Source organism: Myotis yumanensis, unplaced genomic scaffold (assembly GCF_028538775.1).
Source record: "Myotis yumanensis isolate MYYU_CA2020_CCGP unplaced genomic scaffold, mMyoYum1.0.hap1 SCAF_1, whole genome shotgun sequence".
Classification (NCBI taxonomy): domain Eukaryota; kingdom Metazoa; phylum Chordata; class Mammalia; order Chiroptera; family Vespertilionidae; genus Myotis; species Myotis yumanensis.
Genome location: NW_027223752.1, coordinates 84,843,350 through 84,867,682, shown reverse-complemented (window position 1 = coordinate 84,867,682; position 24,333 = coordinate 84,843,350). Strand labels below are relative to the sequence as shown.

General features: G+C 43.4%; 1 protein-coding gene across 2 annotated transcripts in view; it reads left to right on the top strand.

Annotated features, from left to right (window-relative positions):
* Positions 1-3,655: 3,655 nt before the first annotated feature.
* STXBP6 (syntaxin binding protein 6) overlaps positions 3,656-24,333 on the top strand; it is a 264,626-nt gene continuing 243,948 nt past the window's right edge. For both annotated transcript variants that reach the window (XM_070427273.1, XM_070427264.1), the window contains exon 1: positions 3,656-3,946. The gene's annotated coding sequence lies outside the window, so the exon portion shown is untranslated. The remainder of the gene's footprint in view (positions 3,947-24,333) is intronic.

Below are 24,333 nucleotides of genomic sequence, written 5' to 3'. Positions count from 1 at the left end.
ACCAGCTACCACCCATCTGGGGCCTCTATGGTGAAACAGGGGCTCAGGAAGTCATTAGGGTGAGGCCAGAAGAGTTCATCAGGCTAAAACAAATTAATATTTGGTTATGTGGAAGGAAGGCTCTTCATAGGAACAGTGGCACTGGTAGAGGCATGGGTGGGGCAGGGCTGTACTTCCTCAAGAGCCTTCCAAGAAAATCTGCACTGCAGGCGCAGGCTGGCCACATCCAGCAAATTCCCCCTCATGGCGGGACCTTGACAAGGCAGTGCCAAAGGGAGTCAGGAGAGTGGGGCTTGTGCATTCCCCTCCACGTGAATGGAGGGGAGGACTCAACCCAGGAAAGATGGCATCTGTGGGTGGTGTGGGAGAGGGACTCAGCACAAAGACAATGGAATCTGACCCTCTAGCCTTCTCCTTGAAGCCACACAACCTAGTCTCTCCCTGTATGACTCCAGTCTGCTCTGAGCTGCCATCCTGCTGGAGCCCAGAATGAGCGAACACAAATTTTGTATGCTGACCCTTTAATAGGGTGCCTGGGTTTCTAGCAGAATGTTGTCTCTCCCTGGACAGGTGGAATCTCAGATGATTTTCACAGCCAGATGTTATGCAGACTATTCTTCTAGGTACTGGTGCTCTGGGATGGGGAGCTCAGTATGGGTTTGAGACCCCTTACTCCTCAGAGGGGACCTCTACAGTTGAGATATCCCTTCCAATTCTCAATCACCATATATGGGTTTGGAGCCAGCCCTTTTCATGTCTCTGCCCTTCATATCAGTCTCGATGTGCTTCTTCTTTCTGCAAATCCTTGTTATGGGACTTCTGTTCAGCTAGTCTTCAGTTGGTGATTCAGGTTGATTGTTCTATATGTTAGTTGTAATTCTGATCTAGTCCTGGGAAAAGATGAGTGTAACTTCCACCTACTCTGTTGCCATCTTAAATCTCTAGTTCTGGATTCTGGAGGTCCAAGATCAGGGTGTCAGCATGGTCAGGTTCTAGAAAGGGCCCCCCTCTTCTTCCTGTGTTCAAGGTATTTTCGCCATAAACATCTTTGCCATAAACCCATGTTTTCCTTTTCCAGAATAAAATAGTAAATTTAACAGTCTGTAACTTGGCATGTAGATGAATTATAAGGTATTTTTCAGTTCTGTGGTTTCATGATTAGACTTTAAAAGAAAAAAAAAACCACCAAATATGCTTGTTCTCATATGCTATATGCAAGAAACTGGCAATAATAGTTCTTGGGAAGGGAAACTTACTTTTTCCTTGAACTAAGCTTTTTTTTTTTGCACTGAGCTTTTTAATATCATGTATTATTTACTACTGATACAAATATTAAAAAAACAAATACCTTTGAAATTTAAGTAGACAAAACATTTTATTTGTTAAAGCAGAATTCTTCCTTTATAAATGTTTACATCCTGTTCTTCTTGCTCAAACTTATCATTAGTGAATTTTAAAAATAATAATACTTAGGAACTGTGGGAGGTGGAACAGAGATACAGAAGGTTTTGATCATGGAAATTGCTATTTATTCTGAAAATATTTTTAACTACCTGTGATAGGTCCTGGGCTGGGTACTTCCTCCTTTCCATAACTTCTAGAAGGCTTCTTATGTAAACACCCACACATTTTTCTGTTCTTTGAGAGTTCTGCATGCTTAAAATGCTTCCCATAGATAAGAGGTGGTCTATTCTCCATGAATTTAGCAATGGGCTCACCTGCAGGGAGAATCACCAGATATTAAGGAAAGTTCCAGGTGTCTGGTTGAGGCAGAAACTACATTGATGACCTACCTGCAGGTGAGATGGAGGGTAGTTGTACTGGTTTGGGGAGGGAGGTAGTAATCTTGAACTAGATCTGCCATATTGAGAAAATAAAAGATAAAGAGGAAGATTAAAAAAAGAAAGGAAGGTGATAGGAAAGGAGGGTGGCAGTGGAAACTGATACAGGGACATTTTAACTCATAAAATTGTTGTATTACACAAAAGCTGATTCCAAAGATTTGTAAACAGAATCCTGAACACACTAATATAATTGTATACCACCATCTAACACCCTACAGAGCACAGGATAGGGTGAGGTAGGCCACAAAACGTAAGGAAATGTCAAAGACTTGGTAATCAGGATAAATAATTAAAAAATTTTAAAATACGTTTTTATTGATTTTAGAGAGGGCAGGGAAGGGAAAGATAGATAGAAACATTGATGAGAGAGAAGCATGGATCAGTTGCCTCCTGCACACCCCCCACTGGGGAGCAAGCCCTCAATCTGGGCATTTGCCCTGACTAGGAATCAAACTAGTTATGTCTTGGTTCATGGGTCAACACTCAACTGCTAAGCCACCCTGGCTGGGCTCAGGATAAATATCTTAATAAGATATTTTTAAAATTAATGCAAAAATGTATGATGAAAAATATAAAAATTTAAGATAATGGTGGGGTTAGCATTTCTGTTTTTTTTTTTTTTTTTTTTTTTTTTAAGACTCCAAAAGGCTTTGGGCAGGGCACTGTTAGTGATCCTGCAGAAACAACCTACTCAGGTACTCTTTTATTAATGACTAGAGGCCCGGTGCACGGATTTTTGCACATTGAAAAGAAATTAATTAGAAGGTGCGGGGAGGGGGGGGGGGTGAGGACTGGGCTAGATGGGCAAGACACGCCCTGGAGCTAACCTCCCTTGGCCCCCCGCTGCCACGGTTTCACTGGAAGGACATTCGGCTGTCCGGTCTAATTAGCATATTATGCTTTTGTTATTATAGATGTTTTCCGAAAGTTAATTCTCACAATACCTCTTACATCAGTGCCTTTTCTTGAATGCCCCAGCATTTATCTATAGTTCTCTTCTGTCTGAAAAACCATTTCCCTTAGTAAGTGGTAGTACTTTGATGGCAATCTGAATCATCTTGGATCCTTTCAGTTCCTTTCCAAAGCAGAGTGGACACAGGGCACCTCATTGCTAAATGAATGCAGAAATCATAGACCTCAAATTGGCTGTCTTAAGGCTTGAGCAGGGAAGGAACCCGGGTATATTTTGTTTGGTACAGAGTGATTTTTTAAAATTGAATACATTATCAAGATTTTAAAAATCAGAATGTTTTATATGAAAATAATCTAAATCTCTTATTCCTTGGAAAATCAGAAAACCTAGCAAAAGTAGGCCCACATTCTTTGAGGATAGCAACGGGCAATTTAGAGCAGAGTGGCTCTGCCCCTAGAGCCCTCTCGTTCTCCACCCCCCACGCGGTTTACTCATGGGCATTGCCTGCCAAGCCCCATGAACTCTTTGCATTTGCCCCACAGGAATAAAGGAGCAATGGCTAACACCCATCTGTTGGGGCCATTCGTTCTCTCCTGGAGAATAAATGTTCTCCTTGTCCTTCGAATACACCTTTGCACAGAGGATCACAGAAACAGCTCACCTTCCTAGCGGACAAACTTCCCACAACCCATGAAACTTGCACTGCCCTCCGCACATTGTTTGTCCCAGCCCTTTGCTTCAGGGTCCCCTTCCTTGCATAGGGCCTTCCCGGGGTCGCCCACCATCTGGGATTTGGAGCCCAGAGGCGGGTCCCGGCCACAGCCTCCGCTCTCTGCCCCGGGCCGGGAGCGCGGCTCGCCCAGGCGGCACTGGGCATGCTCAGAGGCGGCCGCGGGGGCAGGTTTGCTTCGCAGGCGCTCGCACTCGGCGGCCGGCGGGCGCGCGGCTGCAGCTGGAGCTCGGGCGCCTGGAGTTGGAGTTGCCGGGAGTTTCCCTCCCACTCCTCCCTCTTCGCGCGCGGCAGCCGAAGCCGGCGCGGGAGCCGCGAGAGGCGGCGGGCCAGCAACCGACCCCGCAAAGCCTTGTCCGGAGCCCGGAGCCCCGTGCGGGGCAGCCCCCGCGGAGGAGCCTCGCTGGCCGGGACGCGTGCCGCGCACTGGCACTGCCGGGGCACGAGCCAGGCTGCACGGTAGGGCCGGGGCGTGGGGAGCGGGCGGGCGAGGCAGAGGCCAGGCCAGGGGAGATGCGGCTGCAGCAGCCGCAGCGATCGGGGCTCCCGGCGCTCCGTCCGATGAGGGAAGCTTGGGCAGGGACCCCGCTGCGGGGCCGGAGGTGTAGGCAGGCGCTCCGATAGATGCTTTCAAGTTGGCGGGCGGTGGGATACAGGGGCTGCGCGCAGCTGCTGAGTGCGCGCCCGGAGCGATTCGGATCCCTGGTTCCCCCCAAACCTGGTACTCGGTGCGCGGGCAGGGTAGAGCAAGCCGCGAAGCGGAGCACTTTCCTCCGAGAAAGTTGAGGATGGAGCCCTTATTTTCTCACCGTGCCCGCGGTACGATGGTCCCGAGCGTGCCGCCCGAAGCCCCCGGTGTGGAGGAGCTGAGTGGGTCGCGGCGCCCCTGGGCAGAGCTCCCCCCCCCCCCCCCCCCCCGGCTGAAATCTACGAAACACCCAGATCTTCGCTTCCCTGGCGTCGTCTAGGAAAATCATTCCTGCCAAAACAGAGGTAGGCTCCCGGGCGGCACAGCTCCCTGCCTCTAGGGCGCTACCTAGGGCGATGCCCCTTCCCCAACCTTAGAAGTGGTCAAGGGCGCCGGGTTCCCTGTTAGTCCTTGAGGTGGCCGGAATGGAGCCCCACACACATGGTGGGGCAACGTGGCTGGGTAGGTGGCCAGCCTAAGTTTTCCTCCAGCCCTTTCCTGGTTTTACAGCACCCTACCACCCCCTCCGCCCTTCCCCTTTCATCTTCGCAGAGATAAGACCTGGAGGAAGAGGTGGAGAGTTTGGGTGGACATACTGTTCCTTAAGAGAGGACGCCTGGGTCGTATCTGCCTTGGGCTCAAGCCCCAAGACTAAGAAATCCTCCCCCCTTTCTATTATTCTTCCTCAGGGGCTGGGTGGGAGGTAACAGCGCCCGTGGGCCCACAAGAATGACCACTTCAGCCCACTGGTCTCCTAAGATCTTGCCCGGGAGACTCCAGGACCCTCGAGAAGGCATTGTGTGGATTGTGAGGGTGTGGAGGATGCTGATGGTTTCTCTTGGCTGCACTTTTTTTACTTCTTGTTTTGAGTTTTGGGGTTTTGCCTGCACGCGAGTCAGAGCTGTGCTGTCATAACCCGAGGGGATGGGGGTGGAGGAGCTTCAACCAGGCAGTGAGCCCTGTGCGCCTGCTTCTGAGGCTGCTAGTGGGAACTCGTCCAGAAATGATTATGCAGGCTAGAAATATGCCTCTTTTTTGGCCGAACACCTTGGCTGTTGGGTTTGTGTGTTAATTTCTTAAAGGGACACCCACACACTGCTCAAATGACATGTTTTAGGGGCTCCCCATTGGTGCCACCTGTTTTCCTGTGTTTTTTTCCTAGGGGTCATTTGCTCTGGCGCACATTTTCTGGTGTGGGAATCCCTGGTGTGGGTACATATGTTATATAGAGCCAGAGAGACCAGACCTTAGGCTGCAGCTTTAAAGGGCATGACTGTGCTGGCAAACTGTTAGCCACTCTAGACTTCAGTTTATTCCTCTGTCAAATGGGGACAATAGTGACCTTATCTCCTTTCATTGCAGGGGACTTGGGTGAGATAATGGAAGTGAAAAGTGCTCAGAAAACCTCAAAGCACTATTCATGTCTTACTGTGTTTGTGCCTTTTACTCAGTTTCTTTCTCTCTCTCTCTTTCTCTCTCTCTCTCTCTCTCTCTCTCTCTCTCTTTCTTTCTAAATGAACCACTTCTTTTAATTATAACAAGACATCTAAGTCTTCTCCCCTCTGCCCACTCCTTACGAAGAGATTTCATTGCTAGGGTCTTTTGGAGTAGCTATTTCTCTTATTTTTTCTCTTCCTATAAATCCATCTCTTTTGATGCCCCAGTCCTCATATTTATCTGAGGGAAGCATGGTGTAGATGAGGAGACAGGGTGGGATCACCTTGTCAATGTTCAGAGTCCTGGACCCTGGTTTCAGATCTAAAGTTGATGAACAAGTCAGCAGACTCTAGGCTAGAGCTCTGGCTTGACCTTTAACAGTGACCTTGAACTAAGGACTCAACTCCTCATTGGGGAAATCAGTCTGTGAGGTTAAGCAATGCTGAGTAGAGGCAAGAACAGGTGAGATTGTCTGACACACTTAGTAAGGGTTTCATCAGGCTCCTGACCCCCCAACCCCCTCTGCCTTTTCCCCAATCCTAGGGCAGTAGTTCTCAAACATGAGCATCAGAGTCACCTAGAGTACACCTATGAGGTGAGAGAAAGTAAGAGAATGAGGTTTGTTCTGGAATGCCATTATTTTAATATCTCACCTATAGAGACAGTGTTTTAGGAACTTGCCTAAACCATTTTGTATTTCCAGTACCTGTGCCTGTTACCATTGTCCTGTTTGAATCATTCTGATTGCTCTTCAAATGAATTATTTTTCACACACACACAAAGATAGGAACGCCCCTCCTTTTTGTACTGTAAAGTATTTAGTCATTGGTTCCTAGGTCAGTCTTTGGTAGACTGACGTTGGTGATCCTGTTATTGATAAATCCAACAACTACCCCATTTCCTTTCTTTGGGAATCTCAAGCATTTGGAAAGAGGAGGTTGCACAAATTTCTGGCAGCTTGAACCTTACATTTGGAGAACTTATGAGCAAGTTTAAAAAGAATTGCAGTGTGGTGTCTTCTCTGAATGGGCAGCTTACCCAGACCTTGGGGCAGGTGTTGTACACACCATGACAGATGTCCTGTGGTGGTCACATCTGGGGAAGGCCTTCCATTCCTCTGGTAGTAACTGAGTGGCTCTCTCATCCTCCAAGGGGGCAGAAGGCCGAATGTCAAGGGCAATTGTACAGCATTAGTGCTGCTGGGTGTGATTTAGCTTATAAGCAAGCACTTTTGGGGCACAGCCCAATCTTAAGCTTTTCTCCTTGTCCCTTTAAGCTATGGTCCTGGGCTGAGAGCTGACCATGACCTACGGCGGCCTACATTGTGGCAATGATTTCTAGCTACTTTGTATCAGAGAGGCTTGGATCCTGCTTGAGTCAGGAGGGTTCCTGAGATGACATCCTAAAGCAGGAATAGGTACATGTAGCACCCACACGGACTAGGTGTAAGAGGCGGGTCAACATTTAAACTAGCCTCGTGTTGCTGTGCCAAAAGAAGTGCCAGCTGGCCATCATGCTTTATCTCAGCTTTCCATTTGTTCTTTGTTATAGTTTTAAAATGACTAGCACTAGGAAAACCTGTCAGTAAAGCAGAAACCTATTAAGAAACTCAAGTGTAGCACTTAGTGTTAAAGTAGATAAACTGCAAGACCCAGGCCTGTCTTCCTGTCTATAATCAGTAGTCAGTGAAGAAACAATCTTCGGGTTGTAATTCTTGAGCTTTCCTAGCTAATTTAAACGGTTTTGGCACTTAACATAAGTAGGGAACATTTCTACTTTAAAATTCTTTCCCATAACTTGATGTTTATATTTTGGGTGCTACGCCTACTTTCCACCACTAGGATTTTTTTTTTCCAGTGTAGGGAAAGCTTCTTTCCTTATCACTGTTCTCAGCATGTGACCATATTATATCTTTGCTCCCTTGGATAAATCTGTTTTGAGCCGGTCATTATGATACTTTATTTCTCTTTGGTCATCAGAGCTGTTGTTACTGGGTCATAGAGATTCAAGGCCCATTCCTGGAACACTGTTCCCAGCTTTCCTAGAGGGTGCTTTTTAACTAAAACTTGGGTTGTATTGCACTTGCTCAATTCTAATATACATTTTTTCACACTTCATCATTTTCCAACTTCAGAAATCCAGATGGCTCTTAAAATGATGAACACACAATGTATGGTTTCTTTTTTCTTTTTCCGTAACTTGGCACGTTAATAGACTGACTTCCAATTTTTGGCATTCTAAAACAAAGCATATTTGGTTCTTTACCCCAGTAGAAAATATGATTTCTACTCAGTGCTTTCCAACTGATAGAATCGAACAGCATTTGAATTAGCTCAGCAGTTCCCAGACTACGTCGGAAGAATGATGTTGGGGTGGATGTTAATAGGTATCCTCTTGTAAAGGGCAGATCAATTTGGAAGCAGTGCCCATTGTTTTTGCTTCTCTTAGAGACTCTCCACATGTGCACCATCATATCAGAGGTACTGCAGTTAACGGTGTCAGCAACAAAAAACTTGGTTGTATTTATTTAATTAAATGTTTCCCAGAACATTTTGAGGATTTGTGTGTAACTTCTAGGATCCCATTACTGAACTTGGCACAATCCAGCAATTGTAGCAAGTGGTTTAATAGCATCTGTGGATGGGGAAATTTCACCTAATATGTCCTTAACGTAAAGAGCATTTGCTAAATAAGGATATTAATTGATTAGTGAACTCTCCAGGTGTTTACTGTTTTTGATTTCAGAGTGAAGAGAAAACACTTTAAGTTGTGGTGGCTAAGAAAGTCTCCATGGAGGGTCTAGAGTAAGAAAACGTTGGAAATGATGGCTGGCACTTTTGTAGAGGAAAGGGGGTGTTCCAGTTTGGTGGTGTAATGGAGCAGGAATGTGAAGACCTATATTTGTGTCTGCATATAAATACATTTCAGGGCGCATAAGAAAAGGACCATGCCTAGCACAGAGTGAGACTTGGCGAATCTGTGGTGGTGTGAGAACCTGTTTATTGTTAAGGTCTTTTCTTGATTTTGTAAATTCACTGAAGGAGCAGATGAGTTTGTCCACACAGGAGAGCTAGTTGTGGATAAACAGGAGGGGAGGCACAACACTCAGGTTGAAAACAAGGAGGGATGCATGAGAAAGAAATGAGGAAAAAAGTTGTTCTTAGCCCTTTAGAGCAGGTGTCCTCAAACTACGGCCCGCCGAAAACATTTATCCAGCCCGCCAGGTGTTTTTGCCGCCGCTGCCTGTCCTGCTTAGCAGCCGACTCCTCCTGGGCCCGCAGTGCGCATGTGTGGAATGTCTGAGGGACAGTGAACTGGCCCTCTGTTTATAAAGTTTGAGGACCTCTGCTTTAGAGGATAGTAGTCCCAGGTACAAAGGAATCTGGTCCAGTTGAAGAATTTTGGATATTTGGGAAAAGGGTGTTTTGGAAGATCCCCTCAAAGAGGGGTCTTAACTGGAGTTTCAAAAAATAACAAGAAGCCCTGCTGGTGTGGCTCAGTTTGTTGAGCATTGCCGCATGCACTGAAAGGTTGCCACTTCCGTTCCCACTTAGGGCACGTATCCAGGTTGCAGGCTTGATCCAGATGTGTGTGGAAGACAACCAATCGATGTTTCTCTCTCTCCCTCTCCCTTCCTCTCTCTCTCTCTCTAATGAAAAAATTAAAATAAAAAAATAGCAAGAACAAAGAAGTTATACAACTGAATAATAAACAAGGAAATAACCCAATTTAAAATGGGCTTAGGACTTAAATAAATACCACTTCCAAGAAGATATACAAATGGCCAATAAATGCACGAAAAGATGTTCAACATCATTAGTTATTAGGGAAATACAAATAAAAACTACAGTGAGATAACACTTCACATTCATCATGGTGGCTGTAATAAAAAATATAATAACAAGTGTTGGTGAGGGTGTGAAGAAATCAGAATTTTCATATATTTCATTGTAGATGGGAATGTAAAATTTTACAGCCACTTTGTAAAATAGTAGTTCTTCAAAATGTTAAGCATAGAAGTATCTCATGACCAATTCTACTCCTTGGTATACACCCAAGAAAACAGAGGACATATGTTCATGCAAACACTTGCACATAAATGTTCATAATAGCATTATTTATAACAGTCCCAACATGGAAATAACCCACATTTCCACCTGCTGATGAATGGATAAACAAAATATGGTATATCCATATAATTCCTTGAAAACATACTATATGAATAAAGCCAAACACAAAAGTCCACACATTATGTAATTCCATTATGAAGGGTCCAGAATAGCAAATCCACGGTGATAAAAATTGCATTATTGGTTGCCAGGGCCTGGGGAGAGGAAGGAATGGGGAGTGATTATTAATGGGTATGTGGTTTCTTTTTCGGAATGGTGAAAATATTCTGGAATTAAATAGTGGTGATGGTTGCACAACTTTGTGAATATACTGAAAACTACTGAACTGTAGCCCTGGCCAGTGTGGCTCAGTTGGTTAGGCAGCATTCCATGTACCAAAATTTTGCTGGTTCAATTCCTGGCTAGGGCACATGCCAGGGTTGTAGGCTGGATCCCCGGTAGGGGACTTGCAGGAGGCAGCCAATCTTTGTTTCACTCTCAACTCTTACACCAATGTTTCTTTTTCCCTCCCCCTCCCTTTCTCTCTCTCTCTCTCTCTCTCTCTCTATATATATATATATATCAATAAAATATTTTTCAAAAACTACTGAATTGTAAACCTTCAAATTGTGAATTGAATGGTATGTGAATATCTCAATTAAAACAACAACACAGCAAAAAGGCCATTGTGGCTGGAGCAAGAGGAGACTAACAAGAAAAAAGTAGTGAGAGGGAACCAGGAGTAGGGTATCAATTTCAGGCCAAATTTTCTGCTTTTGGGAAAAAAAAAAAAACACCTAGATAATTTCTTTCTCCTTGTTTGCTATTGGGTCCCTTAGGGTTTTCCTATTACCTTTTCATTCAAAAATCCTTCCCCTGAACTAAAAGTGTTTTGTTCCAAGTTGCTCATACAGTCAGTGGGATAGTTTTCATGGCAAATGCCTGTGATCTCTAGATCAGCATGTGTTTCTGGACTTCCCTCTGGACACGAATTCCATATTTAGGCTTCCATGTGGTGATCCACCAGAGGGCATTAGTGCTGACTGGGCAACTTCTGTTTAGCTTCGCCCTGAAGATTGGACTGTGGTAGACATTTTAGTGTCATCTTCTGATTTGTTTATGGAACTCTGTCAGGGCCTTTTAAAAAAATCTCTGTATTAAACAGGGTTTACATGGCACTTGGCATTATACAAGCATCAGCGTGTTTGGGTCCAAGAGTCATGATACTACATGAGGTTTAATACCACGGAGTTGAGGTCCTGTCCCCTCGGTAGAGATATTTCTTCTGTCTTTAGCAGTGGATTGTAGCTGTGCTTCTCTAACTCATGGACAGGAAGCACCTGGAAAGCTTGTTAAATGTGCTGATTCAGTAGCCTGGGTTGAGGCTTGAGATTCTGCAGTTATAACCAGCTCCCATTGATGTGGATGCTGCCGACCCATGGATCACTCTGAACATTAGCTGACACGGTATAGAGCAGATGGCCTTGGAGTGGGAGAGAGCTGAATGTGAAAGGTCAGTCCACCATTCATTTGCTGTGGGGTCTTGGGCAAGGTAAGTGACAGCTGAGCCACAGTTTTCGTTATCTGTGAGATCAGAGTAAGATCTAGCTCTTAGAAAAGTGTCTAATATGATGCACCTGGAATGTTAAGTATTATTTGACTTTTTCTTCTCACAAGGGTTATAAATCCCATGGTAAAGACCAAGCAAAAAATATATAAAAGAAAGCCACAGGTTTTGAAGAGGGTTTCGATTTGTGTGTGGGGGTGGGGGAGAGGAGAGGATGTAGGGGAAGTGAGATATGAATCCTACTCCTGGGGACAATATTAATTTGCTTATTGGTTCGTAGATTAGCATAGTTTTATTTTTTTTGTTTATTTGTTTAAAAAATATTTTTATTGATTTCAGAGAGGAAGAGAGAGAGAGAGAGATAGAAACATCAATGATGAGAGAGACTCATTGACCGCTGCCTCTTGCAACTCCCCCCTCCCCCCCCCCCATCGGGCATCAAGCCTGATACCCAGGCATGTGCCCTGACCGGGAATTGAACCGTGACCTACTGGTTCATAGGTCAATGCTCAACCATTGAGCCACACCAGCTGGGCTAGCATAGTTTTAATAAAGTCACTGTGCTAGTCTAAGTGGAAGCTGGATAATTTTTAATCTTTGCTTTCATGAAGTTGGCATCTGTTTGACCAGAAGGTCAACTCTAAGCTGCTCGGTTGTTGCTACACTTTCTTGTTGGGGTGGACTCTGTCCATCCTTCCCCCCTCACGGACTTTTCTCTCCTGGAGGAAGTAAAGGAAGCGGAAATGCAAAACATTGAGCTTCATGAGCAATATGGGGTAACTTTCTGGTGATGAGGTTGAAAATATTTACTTCATTGTGGACTTCAGAAAATCTGGGCATTTCATTAGTTTACCTTTTTAACTTTGGGTAGGTTAAGTTGAATTAGGTTAATGGGAGAACAGCTGCAGGAAGAACTGGGAACTAAATCCTGGCACTGACTAATTGTCCCGCCTGGAGCCCATGTAGCTTGCCCTTAGAGAGCCTCAAGTTTCTTTTGTCACTATTTGGAACCAAAAATAATCCCTGCTGGGCTGCTTCCTGGGGTTGGGGCTCAAATGAGTTGCATTTGTGAGGGCATTGTGAGCTCTCAGAGGATGCAGCCTCTGCAAAGTCTGCTGCATCACCCCACAGTGCTGGTGTGGGTACTTATGTCCTCACAGGGTTACACACGGTGAGTTGTAGCTTGTTAACTTTTGTTCTGCTTCTATTTCCTTTTTCCTCATTTGAAGTGGGAGGAAATAAGAGATTATGTTTATATTTCAAGTAAATTGATGGATCCTTTTCACTTTCTTCTAGGGGGAAAAAAAAAGACAACATAGTTTTTAAGATTTTAACAAAACCACAAGTGCAAGAAACCAAACTAGTTTCCAGTCTCCACAGCCTGAAAGACATTGCTTTCCTAAGGATGGTGATTTGACCCTGTGAGGTCCTGTTTCACCTTCCTGTTTAACCATTTCTTGTGGGTTGGCAGGGGTGGGCCTTTAATGACTGATGACTTGGAAAGAAACAAGAGGAGTCACTTTGTTAAGGTGCCAGACCTGAGTGTTTAAACTTTGATGCTGCACCAACATCAAATAATCAAAGATAAGGTATTTGGGTGGAAGCCTAACTCTCTAGGCCTCACTGGCACTTGCTGTCCTTCTGGAAGGTGGAGGAGGTTAGGGGTGTCATGTGCAAGTGGGAATGATCTGATTTCAGAGGTGAGTAAATGTGTGAGCTGTAATCTCGTCACCTTTCATAGCCACTGTTGGTACCTAACTGCGGGCAGAGAGGTTATGCCTCAGGGAGCTGTTTGTTTCGAGATTGCCTAGGAATATGTTGCCTCACACAGTCTAAGGTGAAAGCCAACAGTAGCTATTAGTGTAGAAGTTCCTATTATTCCTGAAGAATAGAATCTACCTTGTCATTAAGGTAGCAGTGAGGAAGCTGCCCTGCTGCTGAGAAGGAGCGGGGTGGAAAAGCTGGGTGTAGCTGAAGTAAGTCCTTTCAAATGAAATTCTTATGCAACTGCAATAGTTTAAAAAACCAAACTACCTCAATGCTTAAAATTTCATGCTTATATAAAGACGTCAGCCCTAAAAAAATGGACATGTCTCCCAATTTCCCCTCTGGAAAATTAGACTTTTTCTTTTTAATCACATTTGTTTTCTGACATTGCCAACCATACACCCCCTGGTCTACTTAAAGGTCATCTTAAAACATTGAACAGGGAATCCTAAATTCAGGGACCTTGTTTATGAACAGCCTTCGCTCTCAAACCCAACTAGACTGTGAATTTCTGCAGAGGTAGGGACATTCATTTCTGTGGCCTAGCGTGTCTGGAGAGAATCAATAAAAATATGTTGAGCTCGATACCTACTTCTTCTGGGATTCTCCTCCACTGTCTAGTCCAGTGATGGCTAACCTTTTGAGCTCGGCGTGTCAGCATTTTGAAAAACCCTAACTTAACTCTGGTGCCATGTCACATATAGAAATTTTTTGATATTTGCAACCATAGTAAAACAAAGACATATTTTTGATATTTATTTTATATATTTAAATGCCATTTAACAAAGAAAAATCAACCAAAAAAATGAGTTCGTGTGTCACCTCTGGTCTAGTCTATGAATTTTTCTGTCAGTATATTATACATTATTTTTATTATTTAACATTTCCCTAGAGGTTATTATGTACTAACATAGCACACGGTTCTAAGCACCTTACAAATGCTGATCCCTTTCATCCACAGCTGTCAGAAGTAGGTACTGTTACTTACCCCTCTTTGACAGTTGAAAAAAAAACTGAGGCAAAGGAAGGTCAAGGGAAGTGTCCAAGGTCCTGTAGCTACCATGTAGCTGGGAGTTGAACCTGGGTATGGTTTCAAGATTCCTGCTCTCAACAACAAGCTTGGCTGAGCTCTAGTAGACTCCCCTTCCTCCGGCTTCAGCTCTCACATGTTACCCTTCCTTCCTTCCCACTGGGTTTCCTGAGTTATAGAGAAATGGGATTAGACATGCCTTTCCATCTTCCCTTCTTTTCACCTCTTTTGTCCTCTGCCTCCATTCTGCCCACTTCCAAGTTCCAGAAAAACGTCACTCTGAGTTTGGAAAAATTGAGAAATATGTAGAGCATCATAGCTCATTCATATGGGCCCAGGCCAGGGGTGAGACAGGTCATTCACATAGGGGCTATTTATTTATCTAATTTTTTAATTTATTGATTTAGAGAGAAAGAAACATGGACTTGTTCCACTTATTTGTGCATTCATTGGTTGCTTCTTATATGTACCCTGATGGAGATCGAACCCACAACCTTGGCACTTGGGGATGATGCTTTAACTAATTGAGCAATCTAGCCAAGGCCACAGAGGCTGTTTAGAATGAACTCTAGAGAAGGCTGTTCTCTCTGGCCCTGGGCTTCTGAGTTTGCCAGGTGACAGGCTGTGTGACTTCATGAACAAATGAGTCACCTGGGCATCCTGTTGAGGCACAGATTCTTATTCCTTGGGTCTGATGTGGGGCCTGAGATTCTGAATTTTGTTCTGCTTCAAGGAACGATGAGGTTGCCGGTGCTGGGCCCAAAGCTCTGAAGGAGCCCCGAGACTGCAAGGTCACACCTGTTACTCCAAGCACTGTCTTGCTTAAATAGGCCTAATCCCTAACTTGGGACCCAGAGTCAGACTTAAGAAAGACACCTAGAGAGATACATACTGAGGACTTGCAAGTTGCATGAAGACAGGGAGAAGCTTAAAGCAGAATGAAAGTGAAACTGAGAGTAAAGGTAAAGGAAATGTGATGCTTTCAAAATGAAGAGTATTATTTCCAAATGTGAGCTGAAAAGCGCTATTTATGATGGAAAGTTTATTACAGAGCAGCTCTAGTGATAAAGCTGTGAGAATGAAAAGTATAAAACTCCTGTTTGAGCTGCAATTTTATAAAGAACCTATGCTACTGGCCCCTAAAACTCTTCGAACTAACTTATTAAAGCTCTGCACAATCTCCCTAAGTCTCCTTAGGTTCTCCCTGCTTCCCAACTCCATCTGCTAGGGTATGCAGTAATGTCCTAGGAATCAATATTGGAATACCAATTGGTGGTCTACCGAATGTTGTCATTGTATCCCATTTGAGCGAGATTTCATCTCGTAATTATTCAGCTATTTTTTATACATGGGAGTAGTATAGAGTCTCAATCTGTGAGAATCATGGACTCACAAGGGACAGAGTAGGGGGCAAGCATGGGTCAGAGAGCATGACCTGGTGTCCCTTGTTCTTCATATTAGGCCCGGCTGCTTAAATACATTTATTCAATGGGCAGTTGAATTGGTTTGCCCTATTTGGCTTTGCACAGGACAAGGCATCTAGATTTGCTTTTATAAAAAACTAGAGGCCTGGTGCACAAAAGTCATGCACTTGGGGGGCTCCCTCAGCCTGGCCTGTGCTATCTCGCAGTCCAGGAGCCCTCAGGGATGTCCAGCAGTTGGATAGTCTTGGCACTGCCGTGGAGGCAGGAGAGGCTCCTGCCACCGCTGCTGTGCTCGCCAGCATTGAGCCCAGCTTCTGGCTGAGCAGCGCTCCCCCTGTGAGAGTGCACTGACCACCAGGGGGCAGCTCCTGCATTGAGCATCTGCCCCCTGATGGTCAGTGTGCGTCATAGCAACCAGTCATTCCACCATTTGGTCAATTTGCATTTTAGCCTTTTATTATATAGGATGATGTTTTTTAAGTTTAACATACATACAGAAACACAAATTACATGACATGTGTATACTTTAGTGAATTTCCATTCCATGAACACACCTATTCTTAACACAGATGAAAGAAAAAGGGCTGCCAGCACCCCAGAATCTCCCCTTGGGCCTGCCCCTTCTGTTGCTTCCTTCTCCATGGTAGCTACATGTCCTGACTTCTAACACTATAGATCACTTGGCCTATTTCTAAGTTTTATAGAAACACACTCATACTTTTGTATTCTTTTATCTCTAATGACTTTCTCTCTATATTGTGAGACCCATCCATAGTGTGCCAGCAGCAGTAGCTGGATTCTATTCGATTGTATAAACATACCGCAATTACTGGTTAGGGCCATTTGAGTTGTTTCCAGCTTTTGGCTTTTATGAATAATGCTTCTGTGAACATGCATGTACATATGTCTTTCGGTTCGCATAGGTATGTGGTTCTGGTGTGTGTGTATGTGGGTGTAGTTGTTGCGTCCTGCGATGTGAATATGTTCAGCTTTACTAGATACAGCCACACAGTGTTCCAATACGGCCATTCCAGTTTATGTTCCCATCTGGTGTGGCTGAGAGTGCCATCACTCCACAATCTTGCTCATAGTTAGCTTAAATCATGTAAAAATTGTGGCTATTCCTGTGTTTGTACAGAGGTGTTTCCTTGTCGTTTTCCTTTGTGTCTCTCATCACCATTTGAAGCTTAGCATCTTTGCATGTGTCTGTTGGCATTTGGATAGACTCTTCTGTGAAGTTCAAGTCTCCTGCCTAGTTTTCAATTGTGTTGTTTGTTTTAATTTTGAAAACAGAGTGAGAGTTTCATGAAAACATCTATGGAAAGTGTTTTTTAATATATTTTTATTGATTTCAGAAAGGAATGAAGAGGGAGAGAAAAATAGAAACATCAATGATGAGAGAGAATAATTAATCATCTGCCTCCTGCATGCCCCGCACTAGGGATCAAGCCTGCAATCTGGGCATGTGCCCTGACGGGGAATCGAACTATGAGTTCCTGCTTCATAGGCTGGCTGTGAAAATTTTTTGAAATCTATAGTGATGAGAGTCACCTGTCAATGCTACGTGATTGCTTCTCAAACATAATTCCTGGAGAGCCCCTCTGACAGGAGACTTGGGTGTGGTCCAGGGGATTGTAAAGCTGTGCGATCACCTGAAAGCTGAAAAGCATTTAGCCTACAAATGTGCTTGCCATTTATGGAAGTCACTCTGGAAGATTGTAGACCAACTCCAAAAGTATTGCTGAAAACATTCTTGGAATTGCTTTGAGTAGATTGTTCTGGATATTTTTAGTTGGTTTCAAAATGCACTTTGAAGCCTGTGTTTGATTTTGGAGAAATGCAAAAGATCTCAGAATCCAGTGCGGTAAATAAAGAGGGTGCTTCATGGGTGGCTTCAAAATAAAAACATTACTTATTAGGCATGCCTGTAAAGGGATGGACTTTCATTTCCTGGGTGAAGTGTGAAGACATTAGCAGGGAAACAGAAGGCCCTGCATGAAAACCTTTCTTTTTCTATTATCTTTTAATCGTTGCAGTAACCTAGGAGGTGAGGTACTTACTGTTGTGAGTATTCCACTTTACAGATGAAAAGTGAGAGATTTAGGAAGAGAAAGAAAGCATGATTTGGGGTGAAACCTCCTCTCTTACCTGAGGGCCACTAGTGCCTTTTCCCCACCCTTCCTCACCTCTGACAAGTCTTAGAGGAATTACATACCAGTTGCAGACAGAAAAACATGCGCAGGTGGTGAAGGTCTGGCTTCCACCCTGCCCTATTATTGACCCTCAGGAACTGGGTGGTCCTCTGCCCGCTGGAGCTCTGATGGGGGAGGAGAGCTCAGAGTCAGGCTTTGGTGCATGCATTCTTCCCAAAGACAAGTCCTGGGGCGCTACTGTTTGGAAACAATTTAGTCTTTCTGTGTCCTGCCTGGGCTCATTGTCTGACCTATAGGTCTTCTTACACTGTCTGTTCTTTTTACCTCCTGGCTGGCAAGCAGCCACCCAGGAAATACTCTAAAAATGTATTGAATACCAGGTATTGTCACTGTTGGAAACTATATCCTGTGTGGTAAATAGTCTCTTTCCCAGCTGGGTACTTGTATAAAATCTGACCAGTAGGGCCAGAATATTGCTGAATTCTTCAATATTCATTCATTCATGATCTTAAAAAGAAAATTACCCATTAGTTTTCTGGTGTCTAATACAGACCTTCAGAAATTATCCTTGAAAAGAATGCCCTGGGCAGATTGCTTTCAGATAGACCTTGGGGCATTCTGAAATGCTGCCCCTGAGATGTGGAGTCTGGGAGAGACCCCAAAATACATGTGACCATTGCAGAGGCTTGTTCTCACCTTTCCTGGCTGACAGACCCCCCAACAAGCTGGCCCTCTCCACTGAGATTGGGAATGTGGTCTAGAAGCTGAGCACACAGAAAGCAGAAGCTGCAACCTATTTTTTTGGGCTCAAAGCCAGAGCAAAGAAGCCTCAGGACTTCTCTTGAGACAGCACAGTAGCATGATTTCCTCATTTGGTATTTATTCTTAGCACCTTATATCCTACACAGTAATACTTCTGGAGTTGGTCATCAGGGCAAAACCCTAGGTCGTGGGTAACCAGATAACCAAGTCATTTCCTATACAGATTAGAATTTTATTTCATTCACATTCAGTTTTCCCTGGATAAAATGAGGCGCTTGAGATTAAGTGTGAGGATATTTTAATGAAAACCTCCCCTGGTAGGTATTCATTTTCTTACCACATTTATTTTCCTATAGAGGGTTCTAGAGCCAGAGTGAAGAGCCAGGTGTTACTAAGGAGCAGTTCATGTTCCCCAAAGACTGTGAATACCCGATGTGGCCACCTTACCTGTTTTCTCAGCAGATTATAGGATCATAGTAACCTTACACATGTGCGGTTTGTACACCTCAGATTTGGACTTTGCTGGTGGCTGTCTGAATTCACCTCCTGCCCCCCCCCCCCGCCCCCCCCCCAAAAGGACACTTATAAATACTTCTTTGTCTTGTGAGTTTTACAGGGCACTGAGTAAACACAAGCTATACACTGTGAAAGGAGGAGTAGAGGGCCACCCACATCCTTATTTTTTGAGCAGGTGTAACTAACAACTAGTTCCTGGATGTGTAACTAGGATGTAGGTCATGATCCCACGTCGTCTCTGGCAGAGCTACAGTAAACACCGTCTCCCTGTAGGGCGCTGTTATCTTAAGGTACAAAGGTCTAAGGTTCTTTTTTTCTGAGAAGTTTCCTATGAAATTTATTTTATTTTGTATAAGCCTCTTGGATTGAGAATAAGGAGCTCGCTGCAGTGAATACTTGAGGCTTCTTTAATATGAAATTAATTATGCACGTGTGATGTGTCAGTGCTAACACCTTTCTATGGGTCTTTCAACTTTATTGATTAGGTGCTATCATTCTCCCTGTTTTACAGAAATTAAGGTGCACACTAGTTCTCTCTTGTTCTCAGGGTCCACAGCCCATCATTTTGACTCTGGGTCGGGCCCTTGACGGCCACACCATGCTCTGCTGAGGCAGTGAGCAACCGAGGGGCTGGGCAGCACCTGGGGCTACTCCTGCGACGCTGAGTATGGGAAGATCAGACATTTCTTAGAAGGAAGTATAGCACTGTGGGCAGCCCCTGCTTTTTAAATATGCTCCGTTTAGGTGAGTAGTGGGGAAATTCATCGTAGCAGATTTCCAGAAGAAATGGATTTTGAAGGAGAGAGCCGTCTGATGACGCTGAAAGAAGAGGGAAACAGTTGTCTTCGTTTAAGGATGCTGACCTACATCCTGAAAAGGCTTCCATAGAGATGATACGGTATTTGTCAGGGGGTTCTTAAAAGCAGTTTTACCTGGGACAATTGTTTCAGTAGGTTTGCGAGTTTTAGCAGACCCTCCTTGTCCTCTTTCTACTGACGGCAAATAGACAGGACCAAGCTCCTTCTATGTGGAGCTTCACTTCTTCCTCTTTTATTTCATCTCTGGGCTTTGGAGAAGAGAAGGGACAGATACAGATGGTTCTCCTTTCCTTCCTCGCATGGGCACCATGTCACAGTGCTATGTTGGGGTGAAGAGGCCTGGAGAAATTGGCAGGGGAGACCCCTTATAAAGGGAAGAGGTCTGGTTTAAAATCCTGCAGGGGTCATTTACCTGCATCTTTTTCATTTCGCTTTGTATTGATCTTATCTCTGTATTTTCATTCATTCAACAAAAAGTGACTATTATGTGTAACCAATTACCATGATGAGAAAAAGGTGGCAAGGTTTTTGCTTTTATAGAATTAAAAAAAAATCTGTACACAAAAATACTTGCATAAAGTGTTAAATGACAACTGTTGTAAGTATATATGGGAGAGATAAATATTTGAGGGGATTTGGCCTAGTTAAGGAAATCAAGGTAGCCTTCCTCAGGAAGTGATGGCGAGTAGCAATATGAAGGATGAGTAGGAGTTAAAGAGGGAGGGGATGACATTACAGAGGTGACAGAATGTACAAAGTCCCTGTGGTGGAGGAGGCCACAGTATGAGTAAGGGACAGAAGGCCCCTGTGACTGAGAGTGTAGAATAAAGGGTATGAGACAGTCTTTTCCAAAGAGTCATGAGGGCTTCTAAGCATGGGTTTGAAGTGATCAGATTAATGAGATGGTTGCAGTTAGAGAGAGAGAGAGAAAGAGAGAGAGAGGTGAATGGATTATAGGGATCCAAGAGGAGATGTGGATGGACCAGTATAGAAGTTTTTGCTGTAGTTCAGGAATAAATGATGCTCGCCTGATCAAGAGAGGTAAGGATGGAGAGATGGGTGGATGTTGAGAAAGGTAGATGTAATATTACTGGATGCGGTGATGGCCTAGAAGTACAGGGTGAGAAAGATGGAGGTATCAGGGACTGCTACTTGGTTTCTAGCTTATACAATTGGATGATGGAGTGCCATTCTTTAGATATCTTCCCAAATAGACTCTAGGCTGTTTAATAGCAGGATATTTTTCTAATTTAATTTCAAACCCTTCCAGTGTAACCTATACAGTAGGTACTCAGTTTTTGTTTTCTGTATTATTTGAATAGGAGGGATTTCTTCAGAATGATGGCATGTATGCTTGGTGGGAAGCAGCAGTTCATGTACCACTTAGTGTGATTGGGGCAAGAGAAAAGTAACATAGTTGGAATAGAACCCCAAAGGCATTTATCCATGTAGAGATATGCCTTCAATTTTCAGGAAGCATCTCTAGTAATTTTGAACTTTTTAGCCCTTGGAAATCTATATTTTTTCATTTCTGCTAGACTGAACTGTAAGGTGAGCCTAATAGCACTAACCTTTTGGGGTAGATGTGAGGGTTTATTTGATAACTTGGTGAAATATGGAGGGTTTTACATGAAGGATTCTATTCATCAGTGCTTTCTTTTCCACTAAAGTCCTCCCCACCACTAGTGGATGCTGTTGCTCAGAGGGACCCGGCCATGTGATGACAATTGAATCTTGATGGGTGAAGTACCTGAAATATCATATTTCTCTGGGATAGCTGTTCATGCACAGGTAAAAAGTACCTGTGTTTCTTTTTATATCCAATCCTTCTGTAAAATTATTAGTCAGTGGGTAAGTTTTAAGATGATGTAACTCTGTTAAGTGGTCTGAAGACAGAGAGTGATGAGTGAAAGTCAGATCTAGGTTTTTTTGTTGTTTGTTTTAAGATCGGTTTAGATTTCAGGTGTCAGGGTGCTCAAGGCAAGTCACAACCCCAGAACTGAGAGTATAAGGAGGACAAATGATTTCTTAATCTTTCTCCTCAGTGTAGATACATGTAAGATGATGGTTATAATCATTGCCAACCTTCTTGAAGACTGGACAGAGGATAATTCTGGTGTGGTGGTTGTCATTGGGACCAGTGCTCCACAATTCTTCTCCACAGAATAGAATATGTTCACTAAGATGAACTTGTTCAAAATGATTTGCCTTTAGTTGGCCTATTTTCCTCGATTTTCTTTAGGTTGTATATTTTAAGCCTCTATTTTTTCTACCCCTTTCTGTCTTTTCAAACATTCTGAACACTAGTGTATGTCTTTCTATCTTTACCACTGTATTTTTTCCACTCTCCACTTTTTCTTGGAACTGCATGGTACCATTGTTTATTTCATTCTTTAGTTGGGAAGGGACTTAGGTATACAATCAACTCTTTTGTCTTCTCTCTATGTGCTTTCTATCTATTCCATTTTACAAATAAGGAAATTGAGGCTGTACAGTTCTACCATGAAACTGTAGTAAACACAGGACTCTTAACTCTGATCTTTTGATTCCTCAGCAAGTGGTGATTTTCTAGAACTTTAACATTTTTGAGATTTTTAAATTTTATAATTTAACTTTCCATTTAAAGTTATTTTCTTCTTGAAGTTGTTTCCCTGCTATATAGTAAGTAAAGTTTTTATTGGTTCAGCACAAGGGGAGAACCTAGCAATGAATTTGTCTTATAAAATTAATAGAAAAGTTTATAGCTCTATAAATAATATTTTCTGAATTTAGCAATATTATTTGTATGGATGGATAAGTAATTTTGAAGTGTGACAATATTTTCTATCTGGTCCAGCCAAATTCCCACTTGGAGGAGATTATATTTGTGTTGAAACTCACTGTCCTTTCTCTAGCATCTTGGTCTTTTGGAGGGGTGAATCTTTGGACTCATGATTTTTCACTCTGCTTTTGCATAGGAAATCAGGATGTATGTAGTAATTTTGAAAGGTGCCAGAAAATTTTCATTGGGTAATTCTCATAAATCTACTGAATTAAAAATAAAGAACATATAGCAACAGGACTTGTTATATAGCCACAGGACTTGTTGTTTCTTTTAAAGAAGAGATGGGAGTCCATGAATCAAGTGAAGTCAGGCTATGGCAATTTCAGAAAGCATAGCATGGGGATTACTGCTTTAAAGGCCCAGGAACAACAGATAAGAACACGGTCACTCTATCAGTCTTTATTGCACCCTGGTGTGTAGGTGAATATTGAAGTTCTTTTTAACTGGTGATCTATGGTCTAGCTATTTCCCTCTAAAAACTGTCTATTTAAAACCAGTTCTGTTCCCTTGCCCAGATCAGTGAGCATTTTTCCCTATTTTTCCCCTCAGAGATGCACCTCACGATGAAGAGCCCTTGATGGTACAGTGTCTTGCCTTTAACTCAAGGTCTTAGAGTCATGATTAATTGGCAAATGCTGACCTCAGAAAGGACAAGAGACTAATTCTTGGAATTCACAGTGTTTATGGTAATAATAAGGGTGCTGAAAGCTTGTTGCCAAGAGGGGGCCAGGCTCTCCTGGTAAGTTGATGAGCACTTTGGCTTCCTTTGTCCATTTGGCTGTCCCATGTTCTCCATTTTCCCTTTCCAGTAGGGCAGGGTGCTGTGTTCTCTTGGGTGCTATAGTCAGACAGGCCCAGAAGACGGGACTTTTGGGACTAGGGCGTGTTCATTTTTTATTCTCAACCTGGCCAGTTCCATCCTCGTTCCCAGCTTTATCTCCCCATTGTCATTGGATACTGCTAGTACAAATGGTCCTCGGGTTACGTCGGACTGACGTAAGTCATTTTGTGGTTACGTCACCATCTCCCATTTATATATATATAAAAAGTTCCGTCATTTCGACCTATGTACATATGTGCTTTGTGTTTTTTATTATTTATTTACCACAAGTAAAGCTCAGGAATTTTTATCTTTCTTTTACATTTTTTTTTATTATTTCACTTCATTCCTGCTGTGTATGTGCTCCATGTGAGTGATGTAGGTGCTTATGTAGGTGTGTTCCGACTTATGGCGAAAATCGTGTTATGCCGCATGGTAGAAATGGATATCCCACGTAACCGAGGACCCACTGTAGTCTGCATCACATGAGGTATTCTGGTAGCGTCATTCATTGTCACTTTCTTGTCCTTAAGATGCCCTTCTCCTCCTTGTTCATCTTGTATTTTTGCAATTATTCTTCAGAATCAGTCAAGGGTCACTACCTCCTTGAAGCCTCTGTGACCATTGAACTTCCACCCTAAGGCAGAATTGATCTGTGCTATTTCTATGCTGTATATCCCTATCATACTCATGCTTGCATGTCTAGAATGAACATTTGAATGATGGGACTATGACTTTTTACAGTTTGTATCTTCAGCATGGTTCCTGGTATACAATCGGTGCCCAGAAAGGATGAATGAATGGGTGGGTAGGTGCGGCACATTCAAGGAGAATTTCTGAGAAGCAAGGAAGGGGGAGAGAGAAACAGGAAAGAGAATGAGAACACATTTTTAGCTGGGATATATGGGAAATACTTTATTTAATTTTTTAA